Genomic DNA, 17275 nt, shown 5'->3' on the forward strand with positions numbered 1-17275 from the left:
AAAGAAAAAAGCATAAGTTTCATATCATTTTCGTCCACAAGTGCAAAAAAAGGCAACTACACGTGGTGTTCCCAGGCGGTCACCCATCCAAGTACTAACCACGCCCTACGCTGCTTGACTGCGGTGATCGGACGGGAACCGGTATATCCAGCGTGGTATGGCAGTTGCCTGTAAACTAATCAATAACCGAGTAATAAAAACCACCAAAAGTGTAGGAGAAATGCAAATGTCATTTTCTTGGTTGCATGGTTGAAATGGATGGCTAAATTATCTCAGAGCTGTAGCTAGTTCCTAAAAAGATGATATAACCGACTTCAAAGAAAAAAGCATAAGTTTCATATCATTTTCGTCCACAAGTGCAAAAAAAGGCAACTACACGTGGTGTTCCCAGGCGGTCACCCATCCAAGTACTAACCACGCCCTACGCTGCTTGACTGCGGTGATCGGACGGGAACCGGTATATCCAGCGTGGTATGGCAGTTGCCTGTAAACTAATCAATAACCGAGTAATAAAAACCACCAAAAGTGTAGGAGAAATGCAAATGTCATTTTCATGGTTGCATGGTTGAAATGGATGGCTAAATTATCTCAGAGCTGTAGCTAGTTCCTAAAAAGATCAAATAACCGACTTCAAAAACAAAAACAATAAGTTTCATATCGTTTTCGTCCTCAAGTGCAAAAAAAAGGCAACTACACGTGGTGTTCCCAGGCGGTCACCCATCCAAGTACTAACCACGCCCTACGCTGCTTGACTGCGGTGATCGGACGGGAACCGGTATATCCAGCGTGGTATGGCAGTTGCCTGCTAAATAATCAATAACCGAGTAGTAAAAACCACCAAAAGTGTAGGAGAAATGCAAATGTCATTTTCTTGGTTGCATGGTTGAAATGGATGACTAAATTATCTCAGAGCTGTAGCTAGTTCCTAAAAAGATGATATAACCGACTTCAAAGAAAAAAGCATAAGTTTCATATCATTTTCGTCCACAAGTGCAAAAAAAGGCAACTACACGTGGTGTTCCCAGGCGGTCACCCATCCAAGTACTAACCACGCCCTACGCTGCTTGACTGCGGTGATCGGACGGGAACCGGTATATCCAGCGTGGTATGGCAGTTGCCTGTAAACTAATCAATAACCGAGTAATAAAAACCACCAAAAGTGTAGGAGAAATGCAAATGTCATTTTCTTGGTTGCATGGTTGAAATGGATGGCTAAATTATCTCAGAGCTGTAGCTAGTTCCTAAAAAGATGATATAACCGACTTCAAAGAAAAAAGCATAAGTTTCATATCATTTTCGTCCACAAGTGCAAAAAAAGGCAACTACACGTGGTGTTCCCAGGCGGTCACCCATCCAAGTACTAACCACGCCCTACGCTGCTTGACTGCGGTGATCGGACGGGAACCGGTATATCCAGCGTGGTATGGCAGTTGCCTGCTAAATAATCAATAACCGAGTAGTAAAAACCACCAAAAGTGTAGGAGAAATGCAAATGTCATTTTCTTGGTTGCATGGTTGAAATGGATGACTAAATTATCTCAGAGCTGTAGCTAGTTCCTAAAAAGATCAAATAACCGACTTCAAAGAAAAAAGCATAAGTTTCATATCATTTTCGTCCACAAGTGCAAAAAAAGGCAACTACACGTGGTGTTCCCAGGCGGTCACCCATCCAAGTACTAACCACGCCCTACGCTGCTTGACTGCGGTGATCGGACGGGAACCGGTATATCCAGCGTGGTATGGCAGTTGCCTGTAAACTAATCAATAACCGAGTAATAAAAACCACCAAAAGTGTAGGAGAAATGCAAATGTCATTTTCATGGTTGCATGGTTGAAATGGATGGCTAAATTATCTCAGAGCTGTAGCTAGTTCCTAAAAAGATCAAATAACCGACTTCAAAAACAAAAACAATAAGTTTCATATCGTTTTCGTCCTCAAGTGCAAAAAAAAGGCAACTACACGTGGTGTTCCCAGGCGGTCACCCATCCAAGTACTAACCACGCCCTACGCTGCTTGACTGCGGTGATCGGACGGGAACCGGTATATCCAGCGTGGTATGGCAGTTGCCTGCTAAATAATCAATAACCGAGTAGTAAAAACCACCAAAAGTGTAGGAGAAATGCAAATGTCATTTTCTTGGTTGCATGGTTGAAATGGATGACTAAATTATCTCAGAGCTGTAGCTAGTTCCTAAAAAGATGATATAACCGACTTCAAAGAAAAAAGCATAAGTTTCATATCATTTTCGTCCACAAGTGCAAAAAAAGGCAACTACACGTGGTGTTCCCAGGCGGTCACCCATCCAAGTACTAACCACGCCCTACGCTGCTTGACTGCGGTGATCGGACGGGAACCGGTATATCCAGCGTGGTATGGCAGTTGCCTGTAAACTAATCAATAACCGAGTAATAAAAACCACCAAAAGTGTAGGAGAAATGCAAATGTCATTTTCTTGGTTGCATGGTTGAAATGGATGGCTAAATTATCTCAGAGCTGTAGCTAGTTCCTAAAAAGATGATATAACCGACTTCAAAGAAAAAAGCATAAGTTTCATATCATTTTCGTCCACAAGTGCAAAAAAAGGCAACTACACGTGAGGCATTTACGAAAATTATACCTGCTAATTCCACCGTTTACCACAATCGGTGTAACTTTTAAAGATCTGGTTCATTACGGTTGAATTAATTTTAGAACGCGATTGGTATTCCTATTCCTGATATGTCTTTGACATCTGGCATCCAGATTTTCATTGTTGAAATGTTTTATAATATCGGCATACTCTCCCTCCATCTCGCAAACAGAACATATTCCAGTATCCATTTTAATTTAACAGGTCAATCTCATAAGCTAGCTAGTGGAACAAACCGACAAACCGTCAACCATAAACTAATTTTTGAGGTTATGATTTTAAATTTTAACGGAAAACCTGTCAAAAGTCACTTTTTTCTTAATTTACCGACGGAACTTCTCGATCCATAAATCATAAACCGGGTGCATATATTCGGTATATGGGTAAAATTTCAGAACGGCAATAGTAGTTACCAAAAACAATTTTCGAACGCTCTAGGTTAAATAGGTATCTACCGGTAGAATATTCGTAAATGCCTGTGGTGTTCCCAGGCGGTCACCCATCCAAGTACTAACCACGCCCTACGCTGCTTGACTGCGGTGATCGGACGGGAACCGGTATATCCAGCGTGGTATGGCAGTTGCCTGTAAACTAATCAATAACCGAGTAATAAAACCACCAAAAGTGTAGGAGAAATGCAAATGTCATTTTCATGGTTGCATGGTTGAAATGGATGGCTAAATTATCTCAGAGCTGTAGCTAGTTCCTAAAAAGATCAAATAACCGACTTCAAAAACAAACACAATAAGTTTCATATCGTTTTCGTCCTCAAGTGCAAAAAAAAGGCAACTACACGTGGTGTTCCCAGGCGGTCACCCATCCAAGTACTAACCACGCCCTACGCTGCTTGACTGCGGTGATCGGACGGGAACCGGTATATCCAGCGTGGTATGGCAGTTGCCTGTAAACTAATCAATAACCGAGTAATAAAAACCACCAAAAGTGTAGGAGAAATGTAAATGTCATTTTCTTGGTTGCATGGTTGAAATGGATGGCTAAATTATCTCAGAGCTGTAGCTAGTTCCTAAAAAGATGATATAACCGACTTCAAAGAAAAAAGCATAAGTTTCATATCATTTTCGTCCACAAGTGCAAAAAAAGTCAACTACACGTGGTGTTCCCAGGCGGTCACCCATCCAAGTACTAACCACGCCCTACGCTGCTTGACTGCGGTGATCGGACGGGAACCGGTATATCCAGCGTGGTATGGCAGTTGCCTGTAAACTAATCAATAACCGAGTAATAAAAACCACCAAAAGTGTAGGAGAAATGCAAATGTCATTTTCATGGTTGCATGGTTGAAATGGATGGCTAAATTATCTCAGAGCTGTAGCTAGTTCCTAAAAAGATGATATAACCGACTTCAAAGAAAAAAGCATAAGTTTCATATCATTTTCGTCCACAAGTGCAAAAAAAGGCAACTACACGTGGTGTTCCCAGGCGGTCACCCATCCAAGTACTAACCACGCCCTACGCTGCTTGACTGCGGTGATCGGACGGGAACCGGTATATCCAGCGTGGTATGGCAGTTGCCTGCTAACTAATCAATAACCGAGTAGTAAAAACCACCAAAAGTGTAGGAGAAATGCAAATGTCATTTTCTTGGTTGCATGGTTGAAATGGATGACTAAATTATCTCAGAGCTGTAGCTAGTTCCTAAAAAGATGAAGAAAAAGAACTCTAAATAAAAATTACAGCAAAAATTCTAAATAAAATATTCTACCAGTCTTATAATTACAACTGCAGTCTAGAATGGACTAAAACATTAACAACACAGTTTTATAATAAAAACTACAAATAAATAAAAAAATTCTCAACAAAGAAATAAAAGAAAAAACCTCTAAATAAAACAGAAAACTAAATCATTTATCGAAAATAACAACAAGATAAAATTAGTATTTAAATTTTGTACTTGTGTATGTACAACTGTTTAAAATTTACTTTTTTAAACTCAAATGATTTTTTCCAAGGTTGAACCAATGCTTCGTAATAAAAGAAGTTTTTCTTGCCGATATTGTTTTGTCTCCACAGCTTGTGTTTCTGACATGTCCATTAACTTTTGGGACTGTGCTTGGAGGTTACCAATCTTGCAATTTTGGTTATCACTCCTGGTGTCCTCAGTTTCCTTTTTAGAGTGTTTTTTTCTCTGACACTACAGTTATGATCTACGGTATAATAAGTGCTTGCTTAAATAAAATTTGTTGCAAATTCAAATCAAACAAAAAATAATGCCGCAATCATGCAGCAGACATCATTTTGGATGAGACATTTGCATGATTTACCAGTCCCTTGCATTGTTGCATCCTCACATTTTTGTTTGATTTTTGTGGTATATAGTTAGTAAAATCTGTAAGACTAATTCTCTTTCTATACTATTGCCTGATTTTTACAACAACCAAAAAGTTATCCAGGAGATAGTTACTTACAAATCACATATCATACAAAACCCAAGTGCCAATTATCATAAGAGGTCATTCAGTTTAAAAACTTTGTAATAAATATTAGTTTTATACAGTGAGGACGCGCAGGTTGTAACAAATTCATTTAAAATTAAGGGTTTGGTTTTTTGGAAATACGCTCCTACACATCGATATCTATTTTTGTCTGCGGTTTTTTTTTATGATTATTGCATGTATACAGGGTGGCCCAAAAATAAGTTGCTAATATCAACTTCATTTTTTCAAATAAAATTACCTATTTTTAATTTAATTTTTGAATTGTGCATCAAATTCTAAGTAGGAAAAAAAACTAAATAAAAAAATTATTTAATTTTTTTTGTAATAAAAAAAAATCGCTGACAAAAATAAAAATCGATGTGTACGAACGTATTTCTAAAAAACAAAACCCTTAATTTTAAATAAATTTGTTCTAATCTACGCGTCCTCACTGTATGTAGGGATTTTTCTATATTAATTTTTTTAATCATATTTACCAGTTTTCTCCAATTCTTTATTTGCAGTCACATTGAAACTGTTTGTTTTTTTTACCACAGGCACTTCCATATCACTTGGCCCAGATATTTGTTGGTCACTTCTAATTTCACTCTAAATGAATCATACATAAAACAAGAAAATCATTAAACTCAGGAACTTTAAATGAACAAACTTTTGTTATGTTTACAATATCAATGGTGTACTGTACTCTGTCAGTTGTTTGACATTTGACATAATGTTATGTCAATTTTGTCCACATGTTTATTTAAAAGTAGTTTTAAGGTTATGTGTTCTAAAAAAGTAGTCTTGTAAGGAACAACCAAGTTTCATGTTATTCTGTTCAACGTTATATATAATAAAGATTCTTCAAAGTGCGTAGCGTGTTTAATCTGACAAAACTACAACTTTATTACCACTTCTTTAGTGAAGTTTAAAGAGACCTCAGACTCTGCAACTTCTGAGTGCCCCTCAATAACGCTATTTGGTATTAGCTCCAATATTTGCAGATCAAATAAATTTAACACTTCTTGAGGTGGCATTCCTCGACCAGTGGCATTCATGGATTTTTTTATTTTTGTCTGTTTTGAAATAGCATTATTTTTTAAATCTTGCCATGTCTACAAAACAGACAGTAATATCCTTATACTATTTCAAAAAAAGTTTGCGCAATATTAGATAGTGATTTCTCCCTGGATTTCTCCTAAAAAGCATAATCATGTAAGTACCTAGAACTTACCCTTCGCCATTTGAGCCAATCCTTCACAGCTCCACCAGTAACCCTGTTTAATTGATCGGCTATCTCTTTCCACTGTTTCTGGGAATCCTGCCTTGTAAAATTGGGAGAAAAGCGACCACTCCTCAGTGCCTCATTCTCCCGCAGCAGATATAGATCTGGATCTCATAGGAGCATCTGTTTTTGTGCCTCGTTTACAAAGGCACTGCTTGGATTTAATGACTCCATTTCACTGAGCAATAAAACCAAATACATTATTTTAACCTCAATAATGTAAAAACATTTAATATTGAATATTGGATTAAACAGGCTCAGAACTACCTTCAGTACTAACATAGAACATAAATACTTACTGTTTAATATTGAGGAGGTTGAAGGTTTAGATTGGGTGGGTAGAGTTATTGAGAGTCTTGAGTGCCATTTCAATACTGATTTAATCCTACGCATGTAACTAACAATCTTACTAAACTATTAACCATACCAGTGGCTTAGAAACAATTAAACTCTATGGTTTTGACATGGTTGTTACAGTCATCATTTGTAAACAATATATAAACAGTTTGGTGGCTGCTGAACTATAACTATTGCAACCACTGTTAAATAATATAGAACGCTATGTTACGCTGTTTTGAATATAGTTAAACAATTATCGTTTTGCTTACTAATTGTAATTATGAAATGTTAAAAGATCTATAAACTATGATTGTCCTTAATTACCCTGATTATTTATATAACATTAAGATATATGTTTAGCTGAAGACTAAACATCTTGCCGGGCTCGACTGAATTTGGCGAGCTGAATTAGAGGTTGATGATTTCATATCAGGCCTCATTGTTGAGACTGTGTCGTCTTAGCGATGCCAGTTCTAGCATCTCTGAAGATGTCTTATGTTTGGTTGTTGGTTGAGATCTGGCAGTAGTTAGTGCCCGACGGCATTTGTTGACTGCTACTATGACCGCCATGATAATAAGTACTACCGCTGCTGATGTCAGTGCACCTGTGAACATAGAATGTTTAGTTATGGATTTCCAGTGATGTTGTCCTAGCTCGGTTTCAATGTCCCTTCCTCCATTTCTTTTAGCTTTCGAAAATCATCTGAGGGATGAATGATGTTTTCTTCGTATTGGCTTTGAGGTGGTTGCTTTATTGACGTGGTCAAGTTTACCGCCACCTGCTTGATAAAACCTGCTAGAACCGGAAATACGTCGCTGCGCCTAGCTGCTATAGATATTTTATTAGTCGATATAATGCAATTTGATGAAATCGAAATGATTCCTGTTTTATTTAAGACTAAATCTTCTCTATTACCGTTACACGTCATTGCAACTTTTGATGAATCAGGTGACACAAAAATCCACGAATTTTTGGTGTAAAGTTGAATCCATTGCATTGCTTTAATTTTCACTCGCTTAACGGGACAGCTCGAATGTTCAGTTCGTTGATATATTTCATCTAAAATGCAATTCGGTCTGTTTTCAATGTTCCTTATTAAAGGCGGTGAGCATACGAATAAATGTTTTCTGATTCCTATGCAATTCTTAAATTCTTCTTCACTTATGTGAAAATATTTTTGTTCATTGTAATCACTAGCTAGCAGTTCTTGAGGTAGGTCAATTGTTAAATACGTGTCGTCTTCCACTGCAGACGGTTTCGCGCACTGACCTTGACTACGGTAAAATTGCTGAACTCAGTTACTATAAAATACACATAAACGTGTAGTTGTTTTTCTGTTTCCTCAAGTTCAGTTTTCAATATGGGTTGAGGAAAGATTTCAATGCTTGGTGGCATTTTGCGCTCTGCAGTTTGGATTATTTCCCTTATCTGCCCCGGTGTTAACATTGAGTATATGTTGCCTGTGTTGTATAAGATGTCAGACAGACTTTTATAATAGTCATATACTTCATCTAAATAATTGTTCCCAACTTGATATGAGCTCAGAAGGTGAATGCTAAGTCTGTTTTCGTCCACCGCTTGAAACCAGCTTTGCTTCATCTCAGTTATAGCGGCTTGGCTTCTGATAACCTTTTCTTGAAACTGCTTAAGCTTGCTGTAAATTCTGTTTTCGGTGTCGTTAAACTGAGATAGTGCCTTCAGCATAAATTTAGTTTGATGACTAGATGCATGTATTAATTGTTGTTGATTCTTTTCTAGATTGTTAATGTCGGTGTATACTTCGTCATTTACGCCAAAAATTGAAGTCATCAGTTTTCCAAGTAATCCTCGCCGTTTCCTTGACCTTGTAACGTCGTATATTCCTTTTATAACCCACTCTAGTCTAGTTTCTTTTAATTGCATAACGGAAATTAATGTGTTGCATTCAGTTTTTTCTGATATTTCTGCCACATTTTGGCATACGTTCTGAATCTGGGCTGTAACATTTTTTATGTTTTTTATGTGGTAGCTGATATCAGATTTATTCAGCTTTATGTCAATTCGAAAGATTCCCCTTTCTATTTTTGCTTGTCCAATATGTTCAATGTACAATCCTGGTTTTGGATTCTATCTTATATTGAGCCTTTGCTGAATTTACTAAGCTTAATATGAATAAAATCGCAACAACGGCTTTCTTCCACAAATTCGCTGACCTTGTTTTGCCTTTAAATTGATTTCTCTCATTTCCATATTCTACTGCCTTTTTTTCTGATTCTCCACGTAACGGTATAAGCTTATGAATCGGCCGTTGGGTAATTACTCCCCCTGGCTTCTTTATTGACACTACTCGAACAATTCCGTTCTTATCCGCGTGCGCTTCGGTTATTCGAGCTAATGGCCATTGACTTGGTTTTACGTTATCTTCTTTTAAGATTACTACTTCTCCCGTTTCTAAATTGTTTGATTTGGATGTCCATTTGTACCGCTGCTGAAGTTGATGTATGTACTCTTGCATCCATGTATTCCAAAATTTTTTACGCATTTTATGTATCATTTTCCATCTTTGATTCATATTACTGATGATGTCTTCGCAGATTGGGGTAATCGGTGACAATAGTTCTCTTCCGATTAGAAAGTGACCTGGTGTGAGAACGGCAACATCGTTTATGTCTTCGGACAACGGACACAAAGGCCTTGAGTTCAATGATACCTCAATAAGTGTTAACAACGTATATAACTCCTCGAAGGTCAATGTTGTATCTCCAATCACTCGTCTTAAATGATACTTTGTGGATTTGACGCCCGCTTCCCAAAGACCACCAAAATGAGGTGCTGAGGGAGGGATAAAGTGCCACTGTATGCCCAACGATGTGCTTCGATCCTCAATTTTCTCCTTTCTGAGTAACGCGATAACTTCTGACTCGATTAAGTTGTTTGCCCCTACAAAAGTTGTGCCATTGTCACTATAGATGTGTGCACATTTTCCTCGTCTAGATATGAACCGTTTTAACGCTGCTAAAAATGTTTCAGCTAGCATGTCACTTAACCCTTATATGATTTATTTCCTCGTCCTTTTGTGGTTCGCACTTGAATTGGTCCTGCATAATCAATTCCAGTGTGTAAAAATGCCGCTGATTGAGTAACTCGAGGTGGTGGTAACTGTCCCATTAACTGTTGTGCTGTAGCAGCTTTATATCTGATACATTTTACACAATTGTTAATTATCTTTTTTACTGCCTTTTTTCCATTAATCAGCCAAAATTTTCTTCTAATGAAGGCTAAGGTATTCTGGTTACCTCCATGTAATGTTGTGTTATGCGCATCTCTTATAATCAAGTTTGTTAAATGACATCTTCCTGGTAAAATTATGGGATGTTTTTCTATGTATTTTAATAGTGAATGTTTCAGTCTACCTCCTACTCGTAGGATATTGTTTTTGTCGATAAACGGACTTAAATTGACTATTTTACTTTGTTTATCTATTGTTTTATTTGATTTTAGAGCTTAAATTTCCGCGTGAAATGCTCCAGCTTGTCCTAACCGAACAATTTTTTCTTCAGCGTTGCTAATTTCCTGAATTGTTAATGTACCTTTCCTGATGCCTGTTTTTTTGCAATTGTTAATGAATCTATAACAATAGGCAATTATGCGATTCATTGACAGCAATGATGAAATTTTTTCATGAATTTTGGGTTCACTTCTTTGCGCTACATTTACTTGTATGCTCTTTTTCCTTTCTTCTTCGGTCTCTGGAATTTTTGCGTTTACTGGGTATTTGTTTCCTTGCAGCCACGTTGGGCCTTGCCACCATGATTCCAATGCTGAGATGGCACCAAGTTTTGTATCTCAGATACTCGATTTGCCACAAATGTTTTCCAATTATTTTGCGTTCCTTGGATCCATGATAATGCTATCATGGAATCAATCCAAGCGTATGTGGGTGTTTTGTTCAAACGTAGAGCCGTTTTAATTCTAGTTAGTAATCTTGCTAACAATACTGCTGCACATAACTCAAGTTTTGGTAGTGTTGTTTTTGTTTTTATTGGTGCTACTTTTGACTTTGCAGTCAATAGTGTGATTTTGATGCTTTTGTCGTTATTTATAGTTTTTACGTAAACTACAGCTCCGTATGCCTTCTCTGAAGCATCGCTAAATCCATGTAGTTCAATTTTGTTCTTGGTTGATTGATACGTCCAACGCGGAATGCTGATTTCTTCAACGGACTTTAACTGCTGCCGAAACTTATTCCAACAAGCTGCTATTTCTTGTGAGACTTCTTCATCCCAGCTAAGTTTTTCTAACCATAATGTTTGCATGATCAATTTTGCTTTGACTAATACTGGACTTAGCCATCCTAACGGATCGAATAGTTTCGCAATGTCCGCTAATATTGTTCTTTTCGAAAGCTTTTGTGACGGTGCTAACGCCACCTTAAATCTTATGGAATCGTCACTTGGTGACCATAATAATCCTAATGATCTTCTGGTGTCATCTTCTTGAATGTTGACTGCGCTTTCGTCTCGCAATTCTACTGGTATTGCTTTTATGACTTCCCTGTTATTACTAGACCATTTTCTTAGTGTTATCCCGCTGGCCTTGAACATGCTTATTAGTTCATTCACCGTTTCAATTGCCTCTCTTTCGTCTTCTGCACCTGACATTAGATCGTCCACATAGAAGTCCTGTAAGCTGATTTTTGATGCTGTTGGATACGACATTTTCTCGTCTTCCGCTAACCTTTGAATTGTTTTTACAGCCAAGTATGGTGCTGCAGCCGTTCCATACGTTACGGTCAATAACTTGAATTCTTGAATTGGGTCGTTTGTCAAGAATCTCCATAAGATTCTGTGATAGTCCTGATCTTCTTCAGAAATTCGAATTTGTCTATACATCTTCTCTATGTCGGCTGTAAATCCTATTCTGTGACTTCTCCAACGTAATAGAATATCTATAAGGTCATCTTGAATTTTAGGACCTACGTGCATGATGTCATTTAAACTTTTTCCATTTGTCGTTTTTGATGATGCGTCAAACACTGGTTGATGAGGTATGTAATATTTTCCTTGGATTTGGTTACTCCACTGCACCTGTTTCATGTGACCTAGCTTAATGTATTCACTCATAAACTTTGTATATTCCAAATTCAACTTGTAATCATTAGATAATCGTTTCTCCAAGGACAGTAAACGTGCCAACGCTCTTGGCCTTGACTCACCTAATTGCGATGACTCAATTTCGTTTTTAAACGGAATTTGAACAGTGTACGAACCGCTCGAATTACGCAATGTTGTTTTATCGTAAAATGCCTCGCATGCATTTTCATCGCTTGTTAATTGTCGTTTTTCCGAAATTTCCTCTAATTCCCAGAACCGTGATAATTCTTTCTCTTCAGACTGTGTTATCATGCTTACTACTGCAATGTTGGTTTGTTTTAAGGATTGATGAATGCTTCCCCAAATTATCCAGCCTAACTCTGTATTTTTGCGCGACAAGGCCGTCGTTTGACTTGTCCATTCCTTCTAACAAAATTTCGTAAAATTCTTGGGCTCCAAGAATCACATCAATTGGACCCGGCTTTCCGAAGCCTGGGTCAGCAAGAATTTTATTTTGCCATAATTCGGTATTTACTTCAATTGGGTGTTCTGGCATATCTTTTGCTAATTTTTGTAAAATCAGCAGTTCAGTATTTAACGTAAATTTGCTAGTAATGCGTGGTTTGCATTGTACAGATATTTTGTATTTGCAGCTCTCATTGGTTGATCCCCCTATACCAGAAATTTCTGCATGAATTTTCTGTTTGGGTAATTGTAGTAAATTGGCAGCTTCCATAGTGATAAACGATGCTTGCGAACCTGAATCGATCAAGGCTCTCAAATTTTCGTTTTTTCCATCTGAATCTTGAATTCTAATGATTGCTGTCGCTAATAATGTTTTACCTCCTTCATGCGCGACATGTATTCCTACCCTGTTTGATTGATTGAAGTATGGTTTTGATTTCTGCTCTTTTGGCGTTTTCGTTTTGTTGTGGTTGTTTTCTTTGTGGATAAGCGTATGATGATTTTGAAAACAAATTCTGCATTTTTGAAATGACAGGCATTTTGTAGTTAAATCGGGGTTTAAGCAATTTAAACATAACCGTTTTTCCTTAGCAGCATTAAACCGTTGATAAGCTGTTAATGCTTTGAATTTTAAACATTGATAAATGGTATGGTTAGATAAATTGCAGTACTTACAGCTTTGACTTTGCTGTTTTCTCTGATGTGGTTGATAACTGCCCATGCTGCTATTGTTTTCGCGTCCGTCATGTCGATCGGTAGATATGGATTCGATGGCTCGAAACCGCTTAAGGATGAAGTTCAACATCTCGTCGAGTTCTGGCACTTGTAGTGGATTGATCAAACTAGCTTCAAATAGCTCTTGTGTTCTCTTATCGATTTTCCGCAGTAGGACGCAACCGATGATCGGGTCCCATTGAGATGTATTCATGTTCAGAGCTTCAATGGCTTTCAAGCATTCTTTTGTTGTGTTGTAAATTTCTTTTAGCTGCTCTGATGATTCTTGTTTGCTGTCAGGTAGATCCAGTATTTTGTTAATAAGCTTGTTGGTGATTAGGCGTTCGTTACTGTATCTCTCTTTGAGATGACCCCATGCAATATGGTAGTTCGCTGAACTGATTTGAAAATGTTGAATTGCTCTGCCAGCTTCCCCTGTGACATGAGCTTTTAGATAGTTCATTTTTTCGATTTCGCTGAGTGCCTCGTTGTTATGGATCACATTCTTGAACATGTCTTCAAATGGCGTCCACTCTTCGTAGTTTCCAGTAAATATTGGTATCTTTATTTGAGGTAGGCTGATGTTATTGGTTCTATTCACTGACATTTGTGGTTGTTGGTTTTCTACCTCGCTTTTCAGAGGTGATGATATGCTGTTAGATTGTCCTTGAATTTTGGCAATCAAGGTACGAAGTTGCTTGAATTTGTTTTCCTCAAAATATTTTGAGACTTTATCAACGTCCAATTTTGAAATTTCCCAGTGTAAGAATGTTACGATGTTCCAGTCTTTCAAAATTGTTGAAAAAAGTCCACTTTTTACCTCGGGATCAAATGTTGCAGTGAATTCTTCAACCAGTTTATCCAAATCGCTCATTCGCAAGGTTTGTTCCTGCGTGAGTTGATTTAGAGTGGCACTTTTTTGCTGCTTATCTTGTTGCTTTAATTCTTGTTTTCTCTCTTCGTCTAGTAGTTTTTTCTTGCAGTTGTTTAACTCTTGTAGAGCATCGTTATAAATGGTTCTGATTTGTTCAAAGTAATTGCTAGCAAAGTACGTAGCGTGTTGCGTTTCTAATGTTTTCAGCTCTTTGAGCTGGGTGTCATTTACTTTAACTTCGTTCCATAGCTTCTGAACTTGAGTTCTTTTTTCTTCAACGTATTGTAAGGTTTTTCTGTTTAATGGGTCTTTCTTTATATTGGTGTGAATGCGTTTGATCTCTTGTCCTAATACCTCTTGAGCTTTGCTTAATTTGTTAACGGTTTCCATTTTTGTGTTGAGATTAAACTCTTCACTTGCACTGAATGAATCACTTCACTTTACTTGTTATCTGCACTTGGGTGAAACACTTAACAGATATAGATTTTTCGATAGAGTTATCGATTTGTATACGCGACTCGCGGCCGAATATTACTTGATTAGATTTTTTGTTCTATGGCTAACATAGGTTACTGATTAATTATTTTAGACTCGAAGGACCATGTTTAATATTGAGGAGGTTGAAGGTTTAGATTGGGTGGGTAGAGTTATTGAGAGTCTTGAGTGCCATTTCAATACTGATTTAATCCTACGCATGTAACTAACAATCTTACTAAACTATTAACCATACCAGTGGCTCAGAAACAATTAAACTCTATGGTTTTGACATGGTTGTTACAGTCATCATTTGTAAACAATATATAAACAGTTTGGTGGCTGCTGAACTATAATTATTGCAACCACTGTTAAATAATATAGAACGCTATGTTACGCTGTTTTGAATATAGTTAAACAATTATCGTTTTGCTTACTAATTGTAATTATGAAATGTTAAAAGATCTATAAACTATGATTGTCCTTAATTACCCTGATTATTTATATAACATTAAGATATATGTTTAGCTGAAGACTAAACACTTACCCTTCTTCAATTCTAATAAGTATAAACTACTTTTTCAAGATATTTGAGATATTTCAAGTCCTAAACAAATCAAATTGAAGTAACGACGTGTAACCAACGAACATTTTCAAATTTTTGTTTTGTTATTGTCAAAACTGCCATTTTTCGGCCTCTTGCGCAAGTCCACTATCCCGTGATCGAAACCATGGGAATTTCGATTTCCCATGGTTTTAGGCAACCCGCAAAACAATAGTTCCCAGGGAACTTTTCCCATGGTCACTATAGAATAGACGTCCTGTCGTCACCTGTGAAATTTCACCTGTCAAATGTCATCTGTCGTCACCTGTCGTCACGTGGCGTGGAACTCCCCACTGTCCTAACCGTCACATATGTGACGTCGTAGACCCCCCCAACCCCCGTTGTCCGTTAGACTTACCACAATCCTTTCAAACCAGTAAACAACCCCTAAACAACCCCCTCAACGACTTCTAACACCTCTCAATATTACATTAGAAGGAGAAAAAAACATAAACTTTTTTATTTAATTTACATTGCGAACAATTTCACAATTTCAAGTGGTAATTGCTCCATAATTCAATCCTGAATTATTACTCAATAAGCTTTAGTAGATGCGGCCGATGCGGGTATACCCACTCTTGTTTCAATTTCTATTTTAACATCAATAGCAGATGATTTTAGGCTATCATCACGCCGAGAACAGTTTGCTTATATTTTTATATGCAGTTGTGACTAAAGGAAGGGGGCAAAAACATAGGGTTTGTATCAATATAGGTTTTGGTTATATTACAGATAGGGCATTAGCAAAAAAACATATTTTTGTTGCTTTTGAATATACATATTGTTGCGGCTAGATACCTAACCTAATTACATGAAAAATAATCGGAAAACAACAATTATGCGTAGATAGTGGAAAAGTGCAGCGTAAAATGTGGATTGATAAGACATTGTTAGGTTCGATGTTGTTGAACAAGTAAAATTCACGAGTACTGGTTAAGGTGTTTAATGACTACGCTCTTAAACTGAAAATCTATGATGAGATGTGGTTGAGAGTCGGAATGGTAATACATTGGTAATGCTTGCGGCCTAAGACTTAAACTAGTAAGCGAAAAAGAATTGCGATTAAAGAGAGAGATGGAATGAAGTGGGTCTAGAGCTGACTAAGTATAAATGTAATAAAATATAGGAATAAGCGTGGGAATAGAACAATGGATTGTAAAGTTATCTCAGTATTCATTTAATATTGTGCATAGAAAGGGTGTTGCCAATACTGTAGCTGATGCTCTTTCGAGAAGTTTGGAAGATGTCGCAGTTTTAAATTTGACCAATCTAATTTTGGATAAATGGTATCGTGACATGTTAGTGAAAGTTCAAGAATCGCCTGATAAATTTCCGACTTTTAAAGTGGAAAATAACTGTCTTTATAGACATGTATTTTCTAAGTACAACTTGGATGGCAATGTTTCCAATTGGAAAATTGTTGTACCTACGGCTCATAGACGGGAAATTCTTGAAAAGTTTCACGATCATGAAACAGCCGGTCATTTAGGCATCTCTAAAACGTTGTCTAGGGTTGCTGAACTGTATTATTGGGCCAATATGCGAGATTCTGTTTACCATTATGTTAGAAAATGCACTATTTGCGCTGCTAGTAAATCTAGTCATTTACCCCAGGCAGGTCTTATGGGCCAATACCAAAATGTTAATTTTCCTTTCCAGTTATTGTCAGCTGATCTTATTGGTCCTTATCCCAGATCAAAATCGGGAAACCAGTACGTTCTTGTTGTGGTGGATTGGTTCACTAAATTTGTACTTGTGCACCCTATGGCGAAAGCGACTTCTAAGGCCATAGTTAAGTTCATTGAAAATCAAGTTTTCCTTTTGTTTGGTGTTTGCCAAATTTTCTCTTGTGACAATGGTAGTCAGTTTACTAGCAAGGAGTTTAAAAATCTCATGACTAACTATAATGTCCAGAAAATTTGGTATAACGCTAAATATCATGCACAAGTAAACCACACTGAAAGAGTCAACCAAGTGAAGGGTGCACGGGAAAAACAAGCTAAGTCAATTTTTGGCCAAATTGAGAAAACAGTGTCCAAACTTAGTCAGAAGAAAAACGAGCTACGTCGTCTAATAGAACATATTTTAGGATAGGCGTACACGGGAATGACCTACTTACCTTTCAATCTTTTTAGTAACTAATTAGTTTAATAATTTTTTATCAACAAAAAAAAAACAAGGTTTCAACTAATTATTTTTTGACATACATTTTAATTTATGAATTACCTTGTTTGCTACTTAAGTTTGACGAATTTAATATTTATAATATAAATCTGGTGAAAAACAGGCTAAGTCAAGACCTATTTTTGTATCTTCTTCAACAACCACCTTGTAATTATTATATTAAATAAAAAAGCATGCTACTTTATATATAAAAAAATA

The 17275-nt window shown here is 37.0% G+C and overlaps 1 long non-coding RNA gene, 11 other non-coding genes and 1 pseudogene across 12 annotated transcripts; all 13 read right to left on the minus strand.

Moving 5' to 3' along the window:
- Positions 1-50: 50 nt before the first annotated feature.
- Positions 51-169, minus strand: LOC145739581 (5S ribosomal RNA). The gene has a single exon (XR_014181091.1). It is a non-coding gene; the product is annotated as a 5S ribosomal RNA (ribosomal RNA).
- Positions 170-366: 197 nt separating this feature from the next.
- LOC145739583 (5S ribosomal RNA) lies at positions 367-485 on the minus strand. The gene has a single exon (XR_014181092.1). It is a non-coding gene; the product is annotated as a 5S ribosomal RNA (ribosomal RNA).
- A 199-nt stretch (positions 486-684) lies between these two features.
- LOC145739584 (5S ribosomal RNA) lies at positions 685-803 on the minus strand. Its single transcript, XR_014181093.1, has one exon. It is a non-coding gene; the product is annotated as a 5S ribosomal RNA (ribosomal RNA).
- A 197-nt stretch (positions 804-1000) lies between these two features.
- LOC145739585 (5S ribosomal RNA) lies at positions 1001-1119 on the minus strand. The gene has a single exon (XR_014181094.1). It is a non-coding gene; the product is annotated as a 5S ribosomal RNA (ribosomal RNA).
- A 197-nt stretch (positions 1120-1316) lies between these two features.
- LOC145739587 (5S ribosomal RNA) lies at positions 1317-1435 on the minus strand. The gene has a single exon (XR_014181096.1). It is a non-coding gene; the product is annotated as a 5S ribosomal RNA (ribosomal RNA).
- Positions 1436-1632: 197 nt separating this feature from the next.
- Positions 1633-1751, minus strand: LOC145739588 (5S ribosomal RNA). Its single transcript, XR_014181097.1, has one exon. It is a non-coding gene; the product is annotated as a 5S ribosomal RNA (ribosomal RNA).
- Positions 1752-1950: 199 nt separating this feature from the next.
- On the minus strand, positions 1951-2069 carry LOC145739589 (5S ribosomal RNA). Its single transcript, XR_014181098.1, has one exon. It is a non-coding gene; the product is annotated as a 5S ribosomal RNA (ribosomal RNA).
- Positions 2070-2266: 197 nt separating this feature from the next.
- Positions 2267-2385, minus strand: LOC145739590 (5S ribosomal RNA). The gene has a single exon (XR_014181099.1). It is a non-coding gene; the product is annotated as a 5S ribosomal RNA (ribosomal RNA).
- A 711-nt stretch (positions 2386-3096) lies between these two features.
- LOC145739604 (5S ribosomal RNA) lies at positions 3097-3215 on the minus strand (annotated as a pseudogene).
- Positions 3216-3413: 198 nt separating this feature from the next.
- Positions 3414-3532, minus strand: LOC145739591 (5S ribosomal RNA). Its single transcript, XR_014181100.1, has one exon. It is a non-coding gene; the product is annotated as a 5S ribosomal RNA (ribosomal RNA).
- A 197-nt stretch (positions 3533-3729) lies between these two features.
- Positions 3730-3848, minus strand: LOC145739596 (5S ribosomal RNA). The gene has a single exon (XR_014181105.1). It is a non-coding gene; the product is annotated as a 5S ribosomal RNA (ribosomal RNA).
- A 197-nt stretch (positions 3849-4045) lies between these two features.
- On the minus strand, positions 4046-4164 carry LOC145739592 (5S ribosomal RNA). Its single transcript, XR_014181101.1, has one exon. It is a non-coding gene; the product is annotated as a 5S ribosomal RNA (ribosomal RNA).
- Positions 4165-5873: 1709 nt separating this feature from the next.
- Positions 5874-14957, minus strand: LOC145739506 (uncharacterized). Its single transcript, XR_014181058.1, has 2 exons — positions 14837-14957; positions 5874-6528 (listed from the first exon to the last, which is right to left on the minus strand). It is a non-coding gene; the product is annotated as an uncharacterized LOC145739506 (long non-coding RNA).
- Positions 14958-17275: the final 2318 nt, after the last annotated feature.

The sequence above is a fragment of the Ips typographus genome, unplaced genomic scaffold, assembly GCF_016097725.1.
Source record: "Ips typographus isolate SLU unplaced genomic scaffold, UJ_Ityp_2.0 IpsContig33, whole genome shotgun sequence".
NCBI classification, from domain to species: Eukaryota; Metazoa; Arthropoda; class Insecta; order Coleoptera; family Curculionidae; genus Ips; species Ips typographus.